This window comes from Strigops habroptila, chromosome 9 (genome assembly GCF_004027225.2).
Source record: "Strigops habroptila isolate Jane chromosome 9, bStrHab1.2.pri, whole genome shotgun sequence".
NCBI classification, from domain to species: Eukaryota; Metazoa; Chordata; class Aves; order Psittaciformes; family Psittacidae; genus Strigops; species Strigops habroptila.
Window position 1 is genome coordinate 13,580,643 of NC_044285.2, and position 13,658 is coordinate 13,594,300.

At 37.1% G+C, this 13,658-nt stretch overlaps 1 protein-coding gene across 1 annotated transcript in view; it reads right to left on the minus strand.

Moving 5' to 3' along the window:
• WDR72 (WD repeat domain 72) overlaps positions 1–6,841 on the minus strand; it is a 115,772-nt gene extending 108,931 nt beyond the window's left edge. Inside the window, exon 1 of the mRNA XM_030498252.1 lies at positions 6,762–6,841. The gene's annotated coding sequence lies outside the window, so the exon portion shown is untranslated. The remainder of the gene's footprint in view (positions 1–6,761) is intronic.
• Between the last annotated feature and the right edge of the window lie 6,817 nt (positions 6,842–13,658).

The window sequence follows — 13,658 nt, forward strand, 5'->3', positions numbered from 1 at the left end:
AATCCTTAGAGATGTTATTGATCTCAGCTTCAAAATTTGGCTTTTACAAAAGTTATTTTTTAAATCTCTAGTTGCATGAAGTATTATGCTTACTGGTGAACACTGATGTCCTTTTCTCTTCCAGATTATGCCCTGAAATCAAAGTTGTTCTAGCCAAACTCTAGTGATATGTTTTCAGGTATCAGCTAAGCAAAGAAAACTCACAGTTTTCATAGGGCTTACAAAACAGTGGCTGCCCAGTGAACAGTTTCATAGGCCAAATCAAGAGTCTTTAAAATGTGGTTCCTTGCATATCATGTAGTCATTTATACTTGTGCCATGGGAGTGTTCAATTAGTGTAAAACACCATAAGACACCAGAATTCAGATTTGTACTGCACTGAATATGAAGTCATAAATTACATTTTCTTGTAAAAGCAGCATAGTCTCAAGATCAATATTCTTAGCAGAAGGCATACTGCTGAGGAAGTGATGAGTAAAGAACTCAGACGATCAACAGAAGTTCAAAACTAAATTTGATAGAATTTGCTAATGTATAGATGAACTATTTGCACACATTTGTTTTAGATATCCATGAGTGTCATATTAATAAACAACTATTAAAACATTGGTTATACATTTCAGTCTAATTCTCTTACAAGAGTAATAGAAAACGGAAGGTATGTGAACTTCCGTGTTCATATAACAGTCCTTAACTTTTTTCCTCTTGCTCCCTCGTTAACTTTTCTTTTTGATTAAGACATTTTGATGCACAAGTATTTTGCATGAAAGCTTTGTTTTTAAGAATACCCTGACTTCCCTGGAAATACCACATACTCACATGCAGATATCCACATTTTGTCTGACAATATTATCAAAGCTATTTAGTGATACTGATGGCATCTAGAGCAAACTTATTTTTAATAAAATCAACAGATATTTATCACACTGTTCCTTTAAAAAAGGTAAAAATTGTTGCCACAAAGTCAAATATTGCCCAAGGCATATCTGAGCTGCATGTTGCTTATCAGCACAAATTCTTCCAGCTCTGCACAGTCAAGCATGTCTGATTTGCAGTATTAACCCTTTATTCAACTTCAAATCCAATTCCTCAGTCCTGCTCCACATTTCTCTCTGCTTAGAACCTAATAAACTTCTTTGTTTAACCTGCCCTTACAATCACACTGCTAAAAACTCATGACTTAAAAAAACACAACCCGCCCTGTTCTGAGTTAAAACCATACTAGTTCCTCCCACCACTAACTTGTCACATCTCTGCCATCCTGTCTCTAGTTCTACGAGCACCTTTCACTCTGAAATCACACCACAAAACTTCTTAACTTGGAAAATTATTCCAGTTTGCACTGGTTCAAGGACTTTGTACTACTTCAGCAACTTTGGACCATTTGTACAGTGTTAAAGAAAGCTGAGTACACCTCCTTTTATCCTACAGAAGCCATGAGGTTCTAAGGGGCCAGAGCGCAGGAGGTCTGACCTTGAATGCCCTTCTAAGCACATATTAATGCAAGGGGTTTTCCTCATCACTCAACTTTTTTGACTGGGACTGGTCAAACTTATCGATAAAGAAAATACATACCCTGATTTTTAAATTAATTAAGAATACACCAGTTCTCACATACATAAAGGTTCTTAAAACTAGGAACTGAACTTCCCAGAAACCTAACCTCAAACAGTTCATGTAATAAAGCACTGGTTGTGATGAAAACCTCCTCCTCTTAGCTACAGCCCATAACAAAAGCTACCAAAGAGGAATTTATAATTTATTTATAGTAGGAAGACTTCATAAAACAAAAAGTCACTCTACAGGCAACAGTCAACCTGCCAAAAAAACTTCTCCGAGTTTATATTCATGCTTCAATGCAATATAAATTTTCTCAAGATCAGTTTGTCCAGTTCAATGTGCAGCAATCAGTGCAGGCACGAGAAAAGATGCAGAAATTGGCTTACAGTCCTGAAAATATTAAGAGATTAGCAGCATTTAACTGTTTGTTTTGGATTAGAAATACAAATAATACAAACAAAAACACACTAACAAAAAGATTGGTGGGCCAAAGTGATTAAAACAATTATTGACAATTTTAGGAGAGCAGCATGTGTCTTCTCAGTCTAGCAAAACTGTGTTGGTCCAGGCTTCGATGTTCTTGATGGCCAAGTAAAATAAGAAGTTTCCTCCACACACATCCCTTTTTAGATTCATCATGGTAGTAAAGTGTTTAGGAACTAAATTTTAGGCAGAGCCGGGTAGGTTTTCATGACAAATTCATAAGGTTCATTTGTTCGTAAGCAATTTCATTCTCCTATTCCTGTCTATTCTTTGGCTTTATCTGAGATACTGTCTCTTACTGTCTATATAAGAAAATAGAGGTTTTATCAATATTTTTGTACTGTTGGTGAAAAGCTAATTATTTTCCTTAAAATAGCTTTAACTTGCAGTCTACTGATCTTCATTGCTTTCACAACTTTCTCTATTTACTTTACGATGTAGATGTTGCGCTCTCCTTAAAGATAATATACTATATCTTTGCTGATTACCTGAGATATCTTTCCCAAACTAAAAAAAAAAATTTATTCACCCATTGTCCACAATATATACCAAATCCATCTAAGAGGCATAAATAATATATTGCATTTACAAAATACTTGGTAAAAGTATCTAAAGTACAAATCTAAATATACAGAAGTGACATGGTGCTGTCTTTGTAAGCCTACAGATGTACCACATCAATGCTCATGAGAAATCCACTGCATTCATGAGTCTGAAAATACAGGCCAACAATACTTTGCAATTTGTGAAGCAGCAGGGTAGGCACACATCTATGTAAGTGTAAGCAGTGGAATAAATTAGAAAACAGAAATGCTAAGAAAGATGCTTAACAGAGAAATGGAAACAGAATGGAGATACAGAGGCTACAGGGGAGAGGGCAGGGTGTGCAATGCAGGAAAAGGTAAAAAGGTATACGAGGCTAGGTAAGTGAATAGAGAATGACAACCGAAGAAATGATACTGAAGACAGCAAGACAAGACAAAGGTAAAAAACATTTTTAATAATTCATAGCAAAAAGTAAAACATGGAAAGATTATTAAGATTTTTTAAAAGATAATTAAAAGCTAGTTTGTATTTAGCACCTAGCACAAGGGAACTAATAAATGGCTCCTCTAAGATGCAGAGTCTGCTCTCTGTACGTACAGCAGCAAAAATATTTCTATATTTCAAATTTTTTTGTTAACATACCTAACCAGATAGCAGGCACGAAGTAAAATACTCCAATCAGCATTTCTATCCTATGGCTCACTTCCTTGTGTTTTAATACTTTCTGCCAGAACCCTCAGTACTTCACACCTTTTTCCCTTCTACTTTCCTTTTTGCGGCTCCACCCTGGAGACACTCCCTACCTGCCTACCACCCTGGTACAAGTTTAAGATCATGGGACACCCCTGGAAACCTGTCAGGAGTACATCCTAACCCGTCTAAGGACTCTTTGCTGAGTGATACCCAGATCTCCCTTGGGGTGCGAATATACTGCAGTCCAAGGGAGCAAGAGACTGGGACCAGGAATCAATACAACCCATTTTAACTAGCAAGAACCACCTAGTAATACCTTGTTTGTATTTCTTGAACGAGTGACACAAGAAACACTTATTTCATTCCACACAATAATTCACCACAATCAGAAGGAGCACAGTAAGGGCAACACCATCTCCCAGCTGCTGATTACATCAAAGGTTTGCAGCACAAATTCAATTTTATGATGTTAATCTCAGCCTGCCACTCAGAAATTTTCTCTGAGGGATATGATTTTTCTCTGGATTTCATTTTAAGAATGATTTTCTTCTTCTACAATCAATAAAGATATGTTTTCATCAAAAGACTCTATCTTGGCAGAATTCAATTGGCCATCTCAAAACCTTTTGGTGACACAATATTAATTAAAATAGTTTATGTTGCACCTAAGCTGGAAAATGGAGCAGTGAAAACATCAGCAACTCTGAACACTTGTGCTTTGCACAATCCTAAGGTACAGTAGAATAATCTTCACCTCCTTGAAGTTATCATTTTACCCCATTAACTGTTCATTATTTTAAGCTTGCTAGAAAAGTGTCATGAGATACTCTTTTGCTAAGTAGAAAAATTAAAGATGTGTGCAAAACTAGAAATTCCTACTTTCACTGTTATTAAAGGCTTCTGCAATAACAATAACAGCTCTTTAAACATGTTAAAAATTCATGCATGTGAGCTAGCTAACTTGGTTTTAAGTCATATATATCAAGGATCCTGCATATATTCAAAATTCATGTGGAAAAAGTATTACAAGTATTTGGAGCTATAAAAGTTATCTTTAAAGAAAGAACAAATGCATTAAAGAAAAAGAAAACACACTTGTTTTTACTGTCTGAAATATTATGTCTGAATGTTTTATGAAGTACAAACATAGTTATCTACAGGAACAAGATGTTGCTTAAGCACTATACAGAACTATATATATGTGAATTATTTGCCACTTCCAAAGCCTTAAGCATACAAATAGCATCACTTAAGTCATCTTCAGTGGAATTGTATTCAAATTGTGAAATGTTTTTGCTGAAGCAGAGCTTTAATCAGGTCTTAGGAAATTCACCCATCAATTCTTACAGGAAAGCACATACGGCAGAAAAGGGCCATCAGTTTCTGCAGAAAGCAAGTTTTGATTTCAACAAAATTAAATCTTACTGATTTAAAGACAGGTTTTACGCTTACGTATACTAAGTTACCGAACTTTATTGAAAGTAAGTTTTTCCATTTGAGAAAGTGATGCTTTCTTATGCCTGTGAAGAGACAGCTCCTTACTTTTCCTTAATTATAAATTGTCTTTTGAGCAGACATATATTATGTCCTTTAAAAGAATCAATGATCATAAAATAATCCCACATGAATCAAAGGGTGTACTAAGAGGGTGTCAACTCCAAGTTTATGGCCCACATAACTTGGAAAGTCTAGAGAGTAATAAACTTTAAGTCTGTGTCAAGACTTCCCACAGATGCAAGTAAAAGTCACTAATGTAATCTACAAGAACTTTGATCAACTTTCATTTTTATTAAACATCACAGAATCTGTAATGAACTAGCCATAATTAAGCCTACAGAATTCATTCTTATTTATACTACTGCAACAGAAGATATAAAATCTGGTAAAGTCAAGACACATGAAATCTAAAAAAACCCCAACTTACAAAAATGTCAAACTGAGAGGCAGTGAACATGCATCAAAGCTTTAAGTCACTCATTTTGTCTGCCTTAAGTGACCTTGAACTCATTTAAGATGATAAACCCCACTGATCAGAGCAGTGATGTTTTTGGTTCAGCTACACTGTACTCAGGAGTGTTTAAATAACAAACAAATTGGAATCAGATGCTGGAAATAAAACAACTGAAACATTTCATCATCCTTTGGGTTTTGGACAGTGATGTAACATTCATCAACCACTGGTGTAATTAATTGCATTATAATGAGGATTTCCAAACTCTGACAACAAGAACTCCTTATTTTCCATTTTGCTCTTTGAACACTCGTGATTACCAAACAGGCCTCTCCACAGTGTTCTTCACTATGAGGCATGCACCTGTTTAGTGTAAACAACTTTGAAAGACTTATTATATGTACACAAACAGATCTGCTTAAGTAGAGAGACACTGTCTATCATGAAGCAGAATCAAAGTCCAAACCTGATTCAATGCATTGCAATGCATGGATTGCAGTTGTAACTACAATAAAGTTCTAATTTTAACACTGAAAAAAATTTAATGAGAAAAACCTGCTCTTGTGTAACCAATCCTACCACCTGACACAAACCTTTTGAGCAGAACCAGCTCACCACAAAGCCATTTCTACAATGGATTCCCAAAAGATCACAGTTCTGTACTAGTGGCACTTCTGATATGCTAAAATCTCCTGACACTTTAAGAAAATATTACTACTGTTCTTAGCAGTAACTAGAAAAATGATTGTGACAGAACCACCACAGGGCTCCGAGTGAGTTAATTTCTGGTTAATTTCATCATTGAGCAAGTCTCAAGAAAAATTTCTAAGTTAACTATTTTCAAGAGAAAACAGAACTGTTGTATAATAAAAAGAAATTTATTTCTACTTTAAGGTTTTGCATCTACTCAAAAAGGCATCGCTAAAACAACACAAAAGCATTTTCCCATTTCAGTGAGCTAATATTTTGAACTCTGCTATGTCCTCACATTACTGTCTTCTCTAAGTCCAGTGAATAAGCATACTCCAAGACAATAGACAGAATACATGTAATTCACTAGATGATGTTGGAAAGGGAAGTTCAGACATCTAACGTCACGTGTAAAGTTGAAACATAATGAAGTTATACAGTTGATGCTAAACGTACAGGGGACGAAACAGAACTCCCGGAAACTTGGCTGACATCGGCCGGAGTAAAGAGAACAAACGCCGCACCACCCAAAAAGGCTTCGCCCCAGCGGAGGAGCTCCGCAGTACCCGATGTTACCGCTGCCCCCGGCCAAGGCAAAATCCAAGCCCACCCCTCAGTCGCTTTCCTAAGGCACTCGAGGAAGCAGAGCCTCGCGGCCACAGACTCCTGCCCGGACGCGCAGGGACGGTCCCAAAAAATGGCCCGGGGCTCCGCACCGAGGCGCGACCCCGCTGCTAGCAGGCCGGGGACACCAGCACCGGGAGGGGTGAAGGACCGGCGGGGGAGACAGCTGAGAAGTGCCGTGCGGAGCGGCGAGACTGCGGCACAACTTCCTTACCTGCAGCGGCTCCAGGCACCGCGAGCGGGAGAGGACCGGCCGACGGCAGCGAGAGCGCCGAGAAAAAAAGTAGGTGAGTGCAGCGGGACGGGTTTTATCCCGCTCAGGAGCGGCTACACCCAGCCCAACCCTGCTCCCGCCCCAGCCGCGAGGCGCCGGCCGCGCCTCGGCCTCTGCGCAGCGGCTGGAGCACGGGCAGCGCATGCCCCCCGCAGCTGCCCACAGTCCCCTCAGCGCCCGCCGAGAGAAGCTGCTCCGGGGGTCGCTTTCTGCTCCGGCGCCTCAGAGCGAAAAGCGGCAGGAAACAGGGCTAAAGAAACAGCATGTGGGGTGAAACCTGGGCGGCTGCTGCTGCCTTATTCACCCAGCTGCCCCTCCCCGCTCCCTTGCGGCTCAGCAGACCCGGGCGGGGCCGGCCTGTCCCTCAGAGATTGCCCCTTGCTTGGTGATGAGGTACAAGAAACTTTTCAGGTGTCCGCCCTGCTTTAAGTACGGAGAGAGGAGCATTTCTGCTGGCCGGAGGGGCAGCTGCGGGTGTTGGTGGTTCTGCAAATCTCCGGTCAGGTGCTCGGTTTCTCACAGCAGCTCCGGGTTTGAGGGCAGTAAAGGGTGAGCTGCGTACCTTGTGGAATGAGGGTTGTGTATCCCTGAGGGTGTGAGTTTCTTAACTTTGGGTATTTCTTCTCAAAACAGTAAGTTCTCGTGAGTTAATGTAGTGGGGAGAAGAAATGTAATGTTTATTTGTTTGGTGGTCTCTTTCTTTTCTTTTAAAAGGTCAGTTTCAGAGAAGTTATGGCCTGTGAAAGGAGACCACTGTGAGGAACCAAGTTGAGCTGTTGTGTATGTGTGGATTCATCTTAATGAAAATGTGTTGAAGTAATTACAGTCTGCATCTATGGGCTGCATTTTAGAGGTAAGTAGAGGTAATGAAAAAAAAGTATGTAAAGTTAGTAATGTTTTGAAACATTTCTCCCCAACTTCTGGTTTTTATTTGTTTTAACAGTTCATTAGCTCACCATAAATACAAGATTTCTTAAGCTGCTTCACCTTATGAATGATTTTATGAAATTTTATAAACCCTGGAAATAGAACTTTGATGGAAATGGTGATATTTGGTAAGATAGTATTAGGCTAAGTGAAGAACACTAAAATATAGTGTCTTATACGAAAACTTAGAGGTAGCTTTTCTCTGGGCTTACTTCTGGGCATTTTAGTAATATTCTAGTTGAAAACAAAATGAGATGATACAACTTAACCTACTTTAAAAGCCATAATACTATTTTCCTCAGAGAAGATGAATACTGGCCCTTTAAAGTCAATAGTGGTAACTGGAATCTCAGTTAAAGTTTTTGTAGTCAAAAATGCTTATCAAGAAAGTGAAATAATTGTATGAGACCAAGTAACCTAATGGATAAGTAGGATATTGCTTGTGCTTTGTGGCATTTGATTTGGATTGTGAATTCTACCTATGAACCTAAATAAATTATTTCAACAGCTTCTCCTTAATCATCCATACATGGAGGTTTCCGTAAGACAAACTTGTTGCATACACTTTAGCACAATTTAACACAAAGGGAAGGCTATTGCAAAGACCTTAATTGCATCTTATGCTCAGAGAGGATCACGAAACTGATTTCTATTTTGCCTTCCAACACTGTATTTCTTTTTTTTTTGCCTTGGTAAAATAAATTATTCCATAGAAGTAGTGCACATATTAATACTATTTAAATGTATTTACAGATGCACACCAAAAATAGTGGTTATAAAAGCTGTATGTACCATATATACTAATTATACTTCCAGATATTATGAACTATCCCCCAAAGTCAGGTTTTGTTTCATTCCCAGTCTTTACAATATGAAGCATTGTGTTTAAAAATACATAGCTTTTTAAGTGTTGTAAATGATAAAATTTCTGATCTAAGGTGGATGTGGTAGCATCCCAAGCTATATGTTGTTGTTTGCTTTGGTTGTTTGTTTTGTTTTTTTTTAAATAACCCTACCTAAAGATAAAGCCTCCCATGCTTTGTATACTATTTGTGTAAAGTTTTCATTCTAATAATTCATGTTGGAAGGAGTGATTATTGAACTGCTACAGACCCCGCATTATGGGAAAACCAGAATGAACACAGACTTGTCAATCTACCTGCTATGGTATCAGCTGGGTTTGCATGTGGAAACAAATTAAATGAATTACCCTGGCTTGAAATAGTTTCCATGAATAACTTGCGATGTTTACAGAATATTCTTGAGTTGAAATCCATAATGAATTGTAGCCCAAGTTAAATGTATCACGAGTTGAAATATCACACCTGACAACTGGTAGGGAAAGGGAGAACATGCACAAACAAAAGTAATTAAAACTGGCCACACTCTTGAGCCCAACAGAGACCACTTTTTTCTGTTGAAGAAAAAGGAGATCTGTCCTGGACTGTTGGATCTCCACAGCCTCTCTAAAGGGAGGCAAGGGCAGTTCACGCGTGAAATACATAAACCAAGGAAAAGATTCCATGCCTTTCATGATTTAGGCATGGAAAAAAATCTCTTCTAAAGGAAATGTCTTTGCAAAAGTGAACTTTCTATATCAAAACTGTAGTCGTCATCTGCTAGTTTTGTTCTTGGGGTATTACTTTCACATGCTGTGACAGAACGTTTGCATTCTAGGTCTAGTTCTCCTAATTTTTGTTCTGACATGCAGACCACTTCACCTCATTTTATCCAAACATACTTATTTGTAACAGAAGGGAAAAAATGAGGTTTTATGAAGTATTTATCAGATTCTTTCGTTGAAAAGGATTTATTTTGGCTTGGTGACCTAGTACTAGATTCAGAAGTGCCACGCTGCATTGCAGACTTGGGTACTAGTCTCCTGGGAGACAGTGTGTCAGTCTTTTATTTTCCACTTATTTAATAAAAATGAGGTTTATTTCCATTATGAAAAGCCTTGAAATCTATCAATGAAAAGCACTTAAAATTTTTTTGAAAGAACTTTTATAATTGGAAAAATTTATGTCTGTTTCTTATGACCTGGTGTTGTGTAGGTACTTGGTGAGCAAGTGGATACTTTCTCACTTCTAGTGAGAAATTCCTGTTTCTCACTAGAATGATATCTGCTCACTAATTTATTAACTATAGACCATGTAATAATTCAAGTCTCTGTTTTGATTATTGTCATCCAGTAATTACTTTCTCAATCTTTCTTCTCTTCAGCTTCTTTTAAGTATTTTCCTCTTTTGGCTGAAAGGGCAACAGAGTAACTTCAATAAATGAAAATATTTATCTAGCCTCAGTTAGCAATCAGGGCATGTTTTTGAGAAGAGTAAGAGCAATTAGTGGTTAACAACATTGTTGACAGATGTCACATACTGAAATATGAAACAGCATTAGCTTAGATTACATTAGAGGATAGTTGTCAAATACTGACAATTTATTGTATTATCTTATGTATAATGTGATGAAATATTGATGAAAAATGTCACATTTCATGTCAACAGGGCTTTTGTTTTGCAAAGATAAGCAATGGGTATGTTCAGCATTGGATATACTTTGGAGAGTTAAGAATGCTGTTGATTAAATCAGGGCTTTTATCAGAATATATGCAATTAAAAAAATTGCTATCGGATAAAAGCTCAAGATAAGTCTATACTTGTTACATACTGGAATTAAAGCAGGGCAGTGTTAATACAGGAATCAATCTCTTAATGTCAGTTTTACTGGATTTACAAACTGAGCTTGATTGTTCGGTTGTGGTTTATTTGGGGGGGTTGTTAGAAAATAATGCTGTAGCTGCTCAGTCCAACAATAGGGTAGTTTCACACTTTTACTAATTTCAAAACATGAGTCATAAGTACAAATTGCTTACTGTAATATAAAGGAATGTAATACACCCTTTCAAACGCTAGAGGGGACAAAGTGGAAACAGGAAAGTTAAATCTGATTAACAGTCTATTTTGCTCAAAATATGAAAATATGATTTGTTATTGTTGAATTTCAGTTTAACTTCTTTTAAGCTTGTAGCAGTAACCTTCTGGGTTTGTCCTTCTCATAAATATTTTTCAAGTCTTTTTCCTTGCTGTAATTACTCACTTCACACTTAGGCCTTGCAAGTTTTCTAAAGATAAGGGAACTTTGGTGATAATTTTTCCCAATTTAAAAAATTCCTACTAATGAGTATCATGACCACACCTTTATCAGTATTCTTGATTCTGTAAGACCATATGGCAGCTGGATCCTGTAGACAATTATGGCAGCTGTATTTGTTCCTCACTTTTTACTTTCATGAGACATGAGAACCCAGTAAAAAGAAATTACCTATTCTATCTTTCTACAGAAGCAGGATAGGAAATATCTGGGTTTCTGGTGGATATATATTTATTGTGGCTTTAGGGTATGAAGTGATTTTCTTAAAAAAAAAAGAAAGAAAAAAAGAGGCTGAAAGTGCTGAACTATTACAGCTATTTGAGAATTAGTCATTTAAGCTAATGATTTAATAAGCATATAATATATGCTCATAAAACATAGGTACAGGAAAAAGGATATCTCATACTTTTTGATTTCCACTATGGTTCCATGGCTTTTTTTGAATACAAGTATTTTCAAGTGAATTGAAGAGAGGATTACAATTTTAAAAATATGGGTACAGAGCTCATACAGATTAAGTGCAGTCATTGAGTGTCCCAGGAATGGACAATTTTTGAAAGCACAAAGAAAAGGCATTTCTTTGCATTTGCAGCATATGTAACTAATTGTAGATTCATAAGATTACAAGGGTTGACTGGCTTAGGAAACATTCTGTTAAATCACAGAGTAGTCAAGCTAAGACTGTTACTCGCTTGCTTAGAAACACTTTTTTCATTTAAGAGTGGAGATGAAAAAATTACTGAGCCTTACCTAGTATCTTGGTAGAGGCATTTTTCTGCCACCTTAGTTTGCTTATAGGGCAATTCCACTGACACTAAGAAATCCTGCTATGGCGAAGCACTCAGTAAAATCACAATTTCAGAGGAATGATGGTATGCATACAGACATATATAGGGCAAGGGATAATGGGTTTAAACAGTGGAAGTTCAGGTTAGACACAAGGAAGAAGTTCTTTCCTGTGAGGGTGGTGAGGCACTGGAACAGGTTGCCCAAAGAAGTGGTAAAAGCTCCATGCCTGGCAGTGTTCAAGGCCAGGTTGGACAGAGCCTTTGGCGACATGGTCTAGGGTGAGGCATCCCTGCCCATGGCAGGGGTTTGGAACTAGATGATCTTAAGGTCCTTTCCAACCCAAACCATTCTATGATATATGAAATGATGAAAAATGGCATCTATTTGATATTTATACTCAGGAAGAGATACAGAGGCCAAAGTAACAAATCTGGTGCATAAGATGAATGAAACTGAATGTTCTGAAGAGAAAATCAAGGTGCATTTTCTATGGTAATTAGAAAAGAAAAAAAAAGTACTAGTTATGTTTATTCTTCAGTTGAAATGTATATTTAAATTTATGTTGTATAATATATAAATGTATATTTAAATTTTTTAAAAAAGGACAAAATATTTTTTGGTCATCTCAAAATTTTCATGTGTGCTATGAAATACAGTTCTGTATATTAGTACTTTTTCTTTTGGTAAACTCGGGTGTTTTATGTGCTGTGTTTTAAGAGAGAAATGAGATCTGGAAACATCCGAAGTTAATTTGGAAACGAGAAATCAATCGGCTTTCCAGAGCAATTCAGAGTCGAGCCACTAGGTGTCTCTAAATGTAAAATGAAAGTAGTCAAGAAGGCAGTTGAGACTACATAAGAACATGTGGAGCAGAGATGAAAGAGGCAGGAAAACATTTCCTTTCATAGGGAACAAAACTGTACTTTTAACAGTCAGTGAGTAGAAATGTTGGATCTGGCCTCTGATGAGCTGGGTTTTTTTTTTTTTGAATCTTATTCCTCCTTAATTATAATGAACACAGTTTAATTTTTTGTGTGGCAGCAAGCAAGTTTACAGAAATCATAGCAATGAGCAGAGCTACAGATGATGAAATACAAACTTCAGAAAATCTTGGTTAACCTAAAATAGATGCTGGAAAGAAAATATACTTTGAGATATATGTTTATTTGCATTGTTAAAGGTAGCTTTTTCTGATCTGTCTTGCTATACAAAGAGGGCATGCTTTCTGGGGCATGTAATGTCAGTGTTCCAAATGATTCTGTGATTGGGTCACAGTGGGGGCAGAATAGTACCTGAACTTGAGGAGTATAACTAGAAGTACGTGATCCTCTTTCTGCTTAATGTAGTGGTACAATAACTGGTTCGTATGGACTCAGTTTCTATTTATGTAAAATAGCAAAAATGTTTATCTTTCTTTTCATAGCATTCTGAATGAGAGGATCCTGAGGCACTGTACATATGTTAATTCCAACACTATTTTTATAAGACGGATGGTAGCTTTGTCAGCCTTATTGGAGTCAAGGGAGATGTGAGATGATGTGCAAAATTTGTACGCAAAAGTGTTGGGGTTAATCTGGACTAAATGATCTATTTTTAATAAAGTTTAGGACCAAATTAAAAATGATACAGTTTTCTCAGTGACTCCAGGTATTTAATTATTCAAAACCTAGAAATCTGTGACACTTACTTAAGTTGAAATAAACTTTTCTGGAATAGAATGAAAAATAACCTGTGAGATAAGTCTATTTTTAGTCTAAGAACCTAGCAGCTCCTCTGACTATTACAAATATGACAGTTGGAATATGAAACCGAGACAAGTTACTTCTTTGTTAAAACTGCAGGATTTTTTTTTTATTGCTGTGGCTTGTCTTTTCACTATGGTTTTGGAGATTAATAACAAATAGATATTTCATTAAACTTTGCATGTGTGTACTTGCTAGTTAATAACACAAATATTTTGAAGGGTGG